Consider the following 9,633-nt stretch of genomic DNA (forward strand, 5'->3'; position numbering starts at 1 on the left):
AAAAGCTATAGAAAAAGCCCTGGAGTAAAGTCACCGATTTTGGTTTCATCTCTGCCACTCCTTGGCCTGTGACCCTAGACATTACCTCACTTCTTTGGATCCTAATTTCCATAACAATAAGATGAAATTAGACTCAGAGAATGGACTTTGCAGTCAGATGGACCTGGGTGGCTTGGGACAAATTTGTTAGACTCTCAGATCCTCAGTTCCCAAGTTTATAGCATGGGGTCATTACCCTTCCCCTGTCAAGGCCAAGGTGAGCATTAATGGGGCATGTGTCAAGTTCTGATACACAGTATTTAAATATTTGCTTTCCTTGCTCTGTTCTCTGGATATTTGAGAGCTGACCACTTTCTTCTCAGAGGAACAGCAAATGTGGAAATCTACCCTTGGTTATCTCGTTGGTGGTCAGGCTGTGGTAGATTTACTAGAAAAAAGTGCCCTTCTGTCCTATCCTCTTTATGATCAAAGAAAAAGTGCCTAGAAAAGGGTGTGTTGGAGACATCACGGAGCACACATCACACTCATGGTGAGTGCCCATACCAGGTGAACACACATTCCTGTACACAAGCAGGGATGTGCATGTATACACACAGTTTGAAGTCAGTGTTTGTGAGACCGAGTCAGCCATTGCATGTGCCTTTCTGATCCTCTTAGCCCCTCCTGTCTGCTACCAAAGTTGGAGGGAAGAGGTGAGAAGGAGTGGGATTCTTGTGTTTGTTGCCTGGCGTTCAGACATTGTTAGAGTAAATCCACCAGAGAGTCACCAAAGAACAATGATGGAGAAATGTCTTCACAGTCCATGGCTGATAATTTCTTTTTTAGGGTGTTGGTTTCTCTCAGTAACTTGTAAAAGATCAAAAGCACCACTGTTGCCTTCAGCAGTAGTTTTGTTAGTGTGACTAAGAAGTGTCCCAAGTGATGTGTGAGCTGAGCAAGGTGAGAAAGAGTTTCCTGTGTAGTTCTTTGCTTTGTTACTTCCCAGAAAGGGAGATATTACAGGTGCCCCTCGTTGTCCTTCCTATCATCTTATGGATGGAGAACTAGTCTAGGAGCAGGTAACCTCCTTTCTTGGCCTAGCTTTGCTACTCATCACCTTGTAACTTTCAGCTAGTATTTTAATTTTCCAGCTCTCAATTTCCCCATTTTTAAAATTAGGAAGCTTTGGATATCCCTTAATTCTGAGATCTTTAGTTCTGGCATTATATAACTTGAACACAGATGTTGGTGTTCTTTTTTTTTTTTTTTTTTTTTAATTTTAGAGAGAGACTATGAATAGGGGAGAGGGGCAGGGAGAGAGAGAGAGAATCTCAAGCAGGCTCTATGCTCAGTGGGGAACCCAACACAGGGCTTGATCCCACGACCTTGGGATCATGACTTGAGCCAAAATCAAGGGTCAGATGCTCAACAAACTGAGCCACCCTGACGTCCCAAACCTAAGATTTTTCTGAATTGTGTTGTGATGCATATGTCTCACTGACTTTTATGTCTAGTTCACATTTTTGCCTTTTCATTATCTAGACCAATCAGTTTTCTTTTCATTTTTTAAATTTACATCTTCCTCAGTAGTAATACTCATGACTTTACACACTTGATGGCACATTTGCATGTGTGTGTATGTGCACACAAACACACACAATCTCCAGCTATTTACATTTTTTGTTCTTCCATGTAATAATACATTTTGTGAAATTCTGGTGTAGTATGTTTTTTAAATGTTGATTTACCTTTGAGAGAGGCAGAGACAGAGCACGTGTAGGGGAAGGGCAGAGAGAGAGGAAGACACAGAATCCAAGGCAGACTCTGGGCTCTGAGATGTCAGCACAGAGCCCAACGCGGGACTTAATCCTACAAACTGTGAGATTATGACCTGAGCCAAATTTGGACACTGAGCCACCCAGGTGCTCCTGGAGAAAGATAAATATACAAATGCTCAAAAATTGAATTTTTCTGTCTTGACTAGCTTATCTGATGTGCCAATTTAATTTCCTATTAGCCCAAAGGTAATATGAAGTGTATCACTGGCTTTGCTCTAACTAGCTTTGAGAAATGGCAACCTTGATCTTACCAGTAACACCTGTTGATCTATGCCTGAAATTCTGTGAAACACAAATGTACCATAGATTATAAGATCAGAAGATCAGAGAAAGGGGAAGAGGAGGGTTAGAAATATCATTCAGGTCAAGTTATGGGTAATAGAATTTCCTTTTTTTGTTTGTTTTACTAAGAAACCATTGTAGCCTATGCTAATACACCATTTATGTGCTTCTATCTCCTCTATATTTTGGTCTTGAAGTGCAGTTGCACATACACTGGAGTGAGTGAACCCCCCTTTTAGAGAATTAAAATATCTAACATGCTTACACTTATTTAATTGCTTTTGGAAGATGAATTCTTTACATGTCTTGGTTTTGAAAGAGTTCCATAAAGAATTGGGAGTCATGAAAAAACACAGCAAGTTTAACCTAGTCTTCATTTTGAGATCACCTGATATCAATTAGCATTCCTCTAGTTTGGGGCTGATTTATGATGCCCTTGTAAGGCCCTGAAAATATGAAAGCAGAGAAGCAGTATTTCAAAATGCGGCATAAAATCAACAATAAAATGTATATTTATAACCTGAAAAGTATGATTTCATCCTGGAGAATTACCAACCCAATAACAGTAATAACCATGATTTTCATTGTACCATATTGTACTTATTAAGCACTTCAGGGAACTTGTGAATAAATCAAATTGTGGGATCAGTTTTGGATATCTGAACATATTTTTAAATATTGTAAAAATGTGGAAAAGTATCACAACTGGTTATTATTTGTTCATGTTTTCCAAAAGGGTTTTAATCATAAACTCATTCTTAACATCCTCCTACAAGCTGGACTGAGCCTAGAACGGCCTGTAAAGTGACATAGTTTTAATAAATGCAGATTAAATGTGGTCATGAGATAAGATTAGACCCTTCAAAAACCCCATTCAAATACCACAGTTTCTGATTGATGCTCATAAAAGTCAGGGAGAGCTAGGTGGTTTGGAGGATGCAATGTTATCAGAGAATTTAGGGTGATGTATATGCCTGCTTTTGATTTAAAATTTTAATAAAAAAATCAGTATGGGAAGTTAAGGCACTGAATTGAAATACCCAGCTTACTCTGTTTTTATTATATTGGCTTCCACAAGTCAAGGTAATTCAATCCAACCAACATTTATTGACAGTGTACAATGTGTTAAGCACTGCGATAGGCATGGGGGCTACAAAATCAAGAGAGTAGTTTGGGGAAGCTTTCTCTGGCATAGAGAGCAGTGTGAGAGAGTTAACGTCACAGATTGACATCAGAGCATTGCCTTCCCTGACTTGGTTAGTGTTCTGAATTTAGATCATTGATTCCAGTGGGCTAGAGATGCGCGGGTTGGCCTGGGTCTGTAGAGGTCAGTATCCCCAGTGAGCCATTTTAGTGTTGTCCTAGGTTAAATTTCAAGTAGCAGCTGCGTTAACCTGTGAATTCTCACTGAAGTAGCTTTAGATGGATAGTTTACCTAATGAAAAGTGCTTACTACTTCTTAGTGGGAATAGGGATGGTGACAGGGGCCAATCCAAGGAGTTTTATGATCAGGAAAGACAAACAAGAGTTTTAAACATCCCATTTTATTGATATTCCTTTTTACAGGGCTATTAGATCATAGGTTTTGTAGGTGAAAAATAAAGCATTTGTGCCTATGATGTATACATAGCAGGATGTGAGGCTCCCTCCATGTTCCGAAAGGAAATGATAAACATGAATAAGCCTCAAAGAATTGGCAAGCGTGTCCTAAAGGGTGCTGCTGGGAAGGTGATTGATATTGATGATATTGGAGAATGGTTTCTCCTCCAAGTTTCCCAGCTATTTCCTGATAATGGGTCCCCAGTTCAGTGGGGGGAAGGCCATACGCTCTCATTATCAGAATAGCATGTTAGGCATTGGGATGTCACTTGGGCTGTCCCTGCCCTGCACCATGTTACCCCAGTGTAGGAGATTGGGAAACTTTTATAATCCCTTGGGTTCTTGGCTTTAAAATATCTGACCCACAGTCTTTGTACTCATATGCACATTTAGTGATACAGTCAGGGAAGTAGCTTTTATCCTATTCTTTTGTCTCTTTACAAAGGGTAAAAAATTCTGGGAGGTGATGGGGGAACAAAGGAAATCAAGTGAAAAGAGGTTATTTAAAACCTTTTTGATTTACTTTCCAAAGGGCTCCATTTTCAGTTTCGAACTTGCCTGGATACCAAACAGTCGTTCTGACTAAGCAATAAAATGTTGTGATCGTTGTAGAAATAAACATAAAACCCAATGAGTCCCTTCTGACATTTAACTATTGTTTCTCCCTTAGTAACATACACTTTGGGACTATCTTGCTGGAGAGGTGCAGACCACACAGGGGCCAAATTTTAATTGCTCAGGCAACCAATTGAATTAGTAGTTTCTTATAATAAGCAGATAATCCAAATATCGTTTGCTTATGTGAATACTAATAATAATTATCATGGCCACCATGTGTTCAGTACTTTGTAGGGATATATTGTGCTATATATTTTAAATAATGTGCTTTTTAAAAAAATACCTAAAAAATGTTTATTTATGTAGTTTGAGAGAAATAGAGCACAAAGGTGAGAGGGGCAGAGAGACAGATAAAGAATCCCAAGCAGGATCAGCACTGTCAGCTCACAGCCTGATGTGGGGCTTGAACCCATGAACTCAGAGATCATGACCTGAGCCAAAATCAAGAATTGGACACTCCAACTGAGCCACCCAGGGCCCCCAGCCAATGTGTTTATTTCATTTAATGTAAGCCTTAGAGTATTCCTGTGAATTAGAGATCAGTGTATCTGTCTACTTAAAAGAAAAGTAAAGCTTAGAGAAATTATGAACTGAGTTAGAGCAGGGATCTTAAATCCAGCCATTTTTCATTCACAGCCCATCCCTTATTACTATTATTATTATTATACTCTGCTGCAATTTTGGTAGGGTATGTGAAGTTTTCTGATGTGATTTTCATGTTTTATGAGACTGGAAATGTACTTCTCAGTAAAACCCCTTGATGGACCCCTGTAAAATGGAAGGATATAGCAGAAAGTAATGTTTCCCAGACGGGGTGTTATGGACTAAATGTTTGCATCTCCCCAAAGTTCATATGTTGGAGCCCTATCTCCAGTGTAATGGTTTTTGGAGGTGGAATCTGAGAGGGGATTAGATTTGTGTGAAGTCGTGAGGGTGAGGTCCATATGGTAGGATAAGTACCTCTCTCCTCACGGTGTGAGGACACAGAGAGAACATAGTCCTCCCCGCAGCAGGTATAAAGCCCTTGCTGGGATTCTGAACTGGCTGACACCTTGATCTTGGACTTCCCAGCTTCCAGAACTGTGAGAAATAAATTCTTATTGTTTAAGCCACTCAGTGTATAGTATTTTGTTATGGTGCCCAAGCTGATTAAGACAGTGGGTTTTATGGGGCACCTGGGTGGCTCAGTCGGTTAAGCCTCCAACTTTGGCTCAGGTCATGATCTCATGGTTCGTGGGTTCGAGCCCCATGTTGGGCTCTGTGTTGACAGCTCAGAGCCTGGAGCCTGTTTCAGATTCTGTATCTTCCCTCTCTCTCTGGCCCTCCCCTGCTTGCGCTCGCACGCTCTCTCTCTCTCTCTCTCTCTCTCAGAAATAAATAAAAGAAACCAGTGGGTTTTGAATGATTTGGGTCCTGAAATCAATTATTAGTATATTGTGAGCAGTATGTTTTTTTAAAAAATGTTTTTTATTTATTTCTGAGAAAGAGAGAGAGAGAGAGCGAGCAGGGGAGGGTCAGAGAGAGAGGGAGACACAGAATCCGAAACAGGTTCCAGGCTCTGAGCTAGCTGTCAGCACAGAGCCTGACATGGGGCTCGAACCCACGAACCGTGAGATCATAACCTGAGCCGAAGCTGGACGCTCAACCGACTGAGCCACCCAGGCACCCTGAGCAGTATGTTTTTTTAAAATGGAAATAGAAGAGAATAGAATTGAACATTTCAGCATACACAGTAGTAGGGAGAACTATTGTTGAGTGAAACTTTTGGCATACATGTGTATTCATACACACATAGGACACGTGCACACATATATTTAATTTTTCATCTATATATGACATGTGTATGCACACATATGTGTGTGTTTACAGTATGAAATGTGTTTGTCACTATGAATTTCACTAAAATGTTTGAGAACCACTGCTTTAGGATGTGGATATGTTGGGGAAGTAGGATTGAGAGATCTCTAACTTACCCTGCATAAGGAATAGAGAGGGGTTTGAGATATTTAGGTGGGTAGGGGAGTTAACCTAGGGAAGATTGAGGAGGAAGTAAACAGAGCAAGGAGGTTCTAGCTACATGACAAGAGACTGACCCCTGAGTGGGGAAAAAAAAATGACTATAGTTTTCCAGGAGGAAGAAATGGTTGAGGGACTTAAATAATAGGAATGTCTAGTTCATGCATTATATTGTTCACTGTACACTTCTCACTGTGCCATATTTTTATCCCTCCCCTCTCTCCTTTGCTAGAAATCTTCAGTGCAGTCATCTTGGTGTACAGCATGGGGCCAGTGCTGGGGTGGGATGTAAGAAAATCAGCAAGGTATCCAACAATACCAAGTACAGAATGAAGGATTTGAGCAGGAGCAGGGATTTGGGACCCGAGGTCACCTGCAGTTTTGGGGGGAAGAATTCTTAGTTTCCCAATACATGTGAGGAAATGAGGGTTGAAGTCACCTTGACCTACATCTGGAAGTACAATGTGCCTCTAGTAAAGCTAGTGACTTAGAGATGTCCAAGAGGTTAGGACCCCATGTTTTTCCCCATCCATTCATGCTTTTTTTTTTTTTTCTCCTGCCATTCCAATGTGGATCACAGACAGGTGTAATAACTCAGTTGCAGAGAAGAGAAAAGCATGTGTATATGCTTGTATCTGTTTCTGTATATGGCCAGGTGCTCACATGGTACCAAACCTTATAGTGTATGTTATGTGTGGCATTTAGGAATAATGAAAGGCATGTTGGTTTGGCCTTCAGAGGCATGGATTATCATTTGGTTTTGCCCTCTTTCAAACTATTGTAGTTTTTTTTTTGAAGAACTTTTATTATTTATTTTGAGAGAGAGGGAATATCTTAGGCAGGTTCCATGCTCAGTGTGGAGCCCAGTGCAGGGCTGAATCCCACAACCCTGGGATCATGAACTGAGCCAAAGTCAAGAGTCTGACACTCAACTGACTGAGCCAACCAGGCACCCCACTACTGTGAATTAAAAAAAATTTTTAATGTTTATTTAGTTTTGAGAAAGAAAGAGAGAGATAGTATGAGAGAGAGAGATAGCACATGAGTGGGGGAGGGACAGAGAGAGAGGCACAGAATCTGAAGCAGTCTCTACACTCTGAGCTGTCAGTACAGAGCCCGAGGTGGGACTTGAACCTACGAACTAAGAGATCATGACTTCAGCTGAAGTTGGCACTCAACCAACTGAGCAACCCAGGTGCTGCTGAGTTTTTGTTTTGTTTTGTTTTATGTAGGCTTCATGCTCACCATGGGCCTTGAATTCATGACCTGAGATCAGGAGTCACATGCTCTACTGACTGAACCAGCTAGATGCCCCTCAAACTATTGTTGATTTATTGAGCAGTCTGTCACTTTGGCTTTCTTCCTGTAGAAGGAAGAGGAAAGGTTTCATTTTCTTCTGGCCTATAGCAGTTCTAATGTCTGTTCTGAAGCAATGGTGTGTGATATGAGTCCTTTCAGACTCCATGAAGACTCTTAAGCAGCTTCAAAATGGAATGGTAGAAGGAGAATCCTTCCCTTAGAACTTTTTTCTCTCCCTCTCCTCCTTGGTCCATAGATTCACCAAGAGAAATTGTATTTCTTGGGACCAGTGCTGAGGTGGGGTGTAGATAAAGCAGCTAGGTATCCAACAATACCTCTCTTGTTTCATGTATTGAAACATTTGTGCCTGTTTCATGTATTGGGATTCCCTTTGCAAAAATAAATTGTTGAAAAACCACTGTATTGGACAATGTACAGGGAGGCTGTTCACTTTGAATGACTAAGAAAGGGCTTGAAATCTGAAACTAATAGAAAAAGAAGCCATTGAAAAATAATTTCCATGGATAACTTTGAAATCTACAAAAAGGCTTGAAAAACACCTGACAGCCTATTTTATGATAGGTGGAGAGCAATATTGTTAGTGATGAGTATGTTCTAACTATTCAGACAGTATTTGATGGGGGTACCTTTACATATTCTAAAATTCTTTTGGGGTGGCATAAATTGTCTTTTTCTAATTAAAAGGTGACATAAGTATATGAATATAGTAAATGTAAGAACTTTATGCCGGAACTTGCCTAGTTCAGGGTGAACACACAGATTTGGTCCAGGTCTCTCACAGATGGAAAGTTGTCTGGGCCACCTTTGGGATTAAATCTTCCCATTCTGAAAGTTTGATACTAGCCAGTTCTACTGCAAATCCACGTTGGCCAATATCAAGTTGGAGCTGATGAGCAGAAAGGAAGGAAGTGGTATGGGAGTAAGTCCTGAATACCATAGCAGCTAACATTTATTGAACACTTATTATGTACCAAAATCTGGCCTAGGTATTTGTCTTATAACTCTTACCACAACTCTGTAATTAAGTGGTATGGATGTGAAACAGGCTTAGCAAGGTTAAATCATTTCCCCAAAGTTATTATACCTGGCCAGGGATTGCTGATTAATGGTTCCAACTTCTTTTCATCTTTAATTATGCCAAGTGGCTGCTCATAACAAAAGTCATCTTAAGCTTTAATTATTTGAAGCATTGTTGAACCATACACATTTTAATCTGAGGTCTTTATTTTTTTACTAGTTTTTTTTTTTTTTTAAGTTTATTTATCTGGAGAGAGGGACAGAGAGAGGCAGGAAGTAGGAGAGAGAGAATCCCAAGCAGGCTCCACACTGTCAGCAGAGAGCCTGAAGCAGGGCTCAAACTCATGAACCATGAGATCATGACCTGAGCTGAAACCAAGAATCAGATGGTTAACCAACAGAGCCATCCAGTCACCCCTAATGCATGGTCTTTAATCTCATCTTCTTACTATATTTGTTCATTTAGTCACTCAAAAATCTTCATAGAGCCTGTGCTATGTGGGAGGCATTATGTATGGCACTTAGAGGTTGAAACATAATTTAAATATACTTCTTTATCCATCAAATTTCAGAATCTAGTAGAACTGGTAAGATACCTACATAAAAAATTAAAATTTGAGCAAGAAACTGTTAAGTGTCATATGAGTTACAAGACTGAGAGAAGGGAGATAAAAATGTTTCTATCTGTAGAGAAGTCTTGTGGAGGACGTGTCTTTCGGATAGACCCTTGAAGGGGATATGGTTGGTACATGTGGATTTGGATTCAGAAAGGGGCTCTGGGAGAAAGAAAGAACATGGATAGGCCCATGTGTTCAATGAACGGTGGGAAGTAGACAGGGCAAAACTGTCTGGAAACCAGACCAAGGAAAGGGAACAGTAGAAAGTAAAGTTGGGAAGATAGATTGGATCATATTAGAGCATGGCATTGCTGGAGCGTGGGGGAAGGGTGGTCTGGACTCAGGCT

This window comes from Crocuta crocuta, unplaced genomic scaffold, assembly GCF_008692635.1.
Source record: "Crocuta crocuta isolate KB4526 unplaced genomic scaffold, BGI_CrCroc_1.0 scaffold41, whole genome shotgun sequence".
NCBI lineage: Eukaryota > Metazoa > Chordata > Mammalia > Carnivora > Hyaenidae > Crocuta > Crocuta crocuta.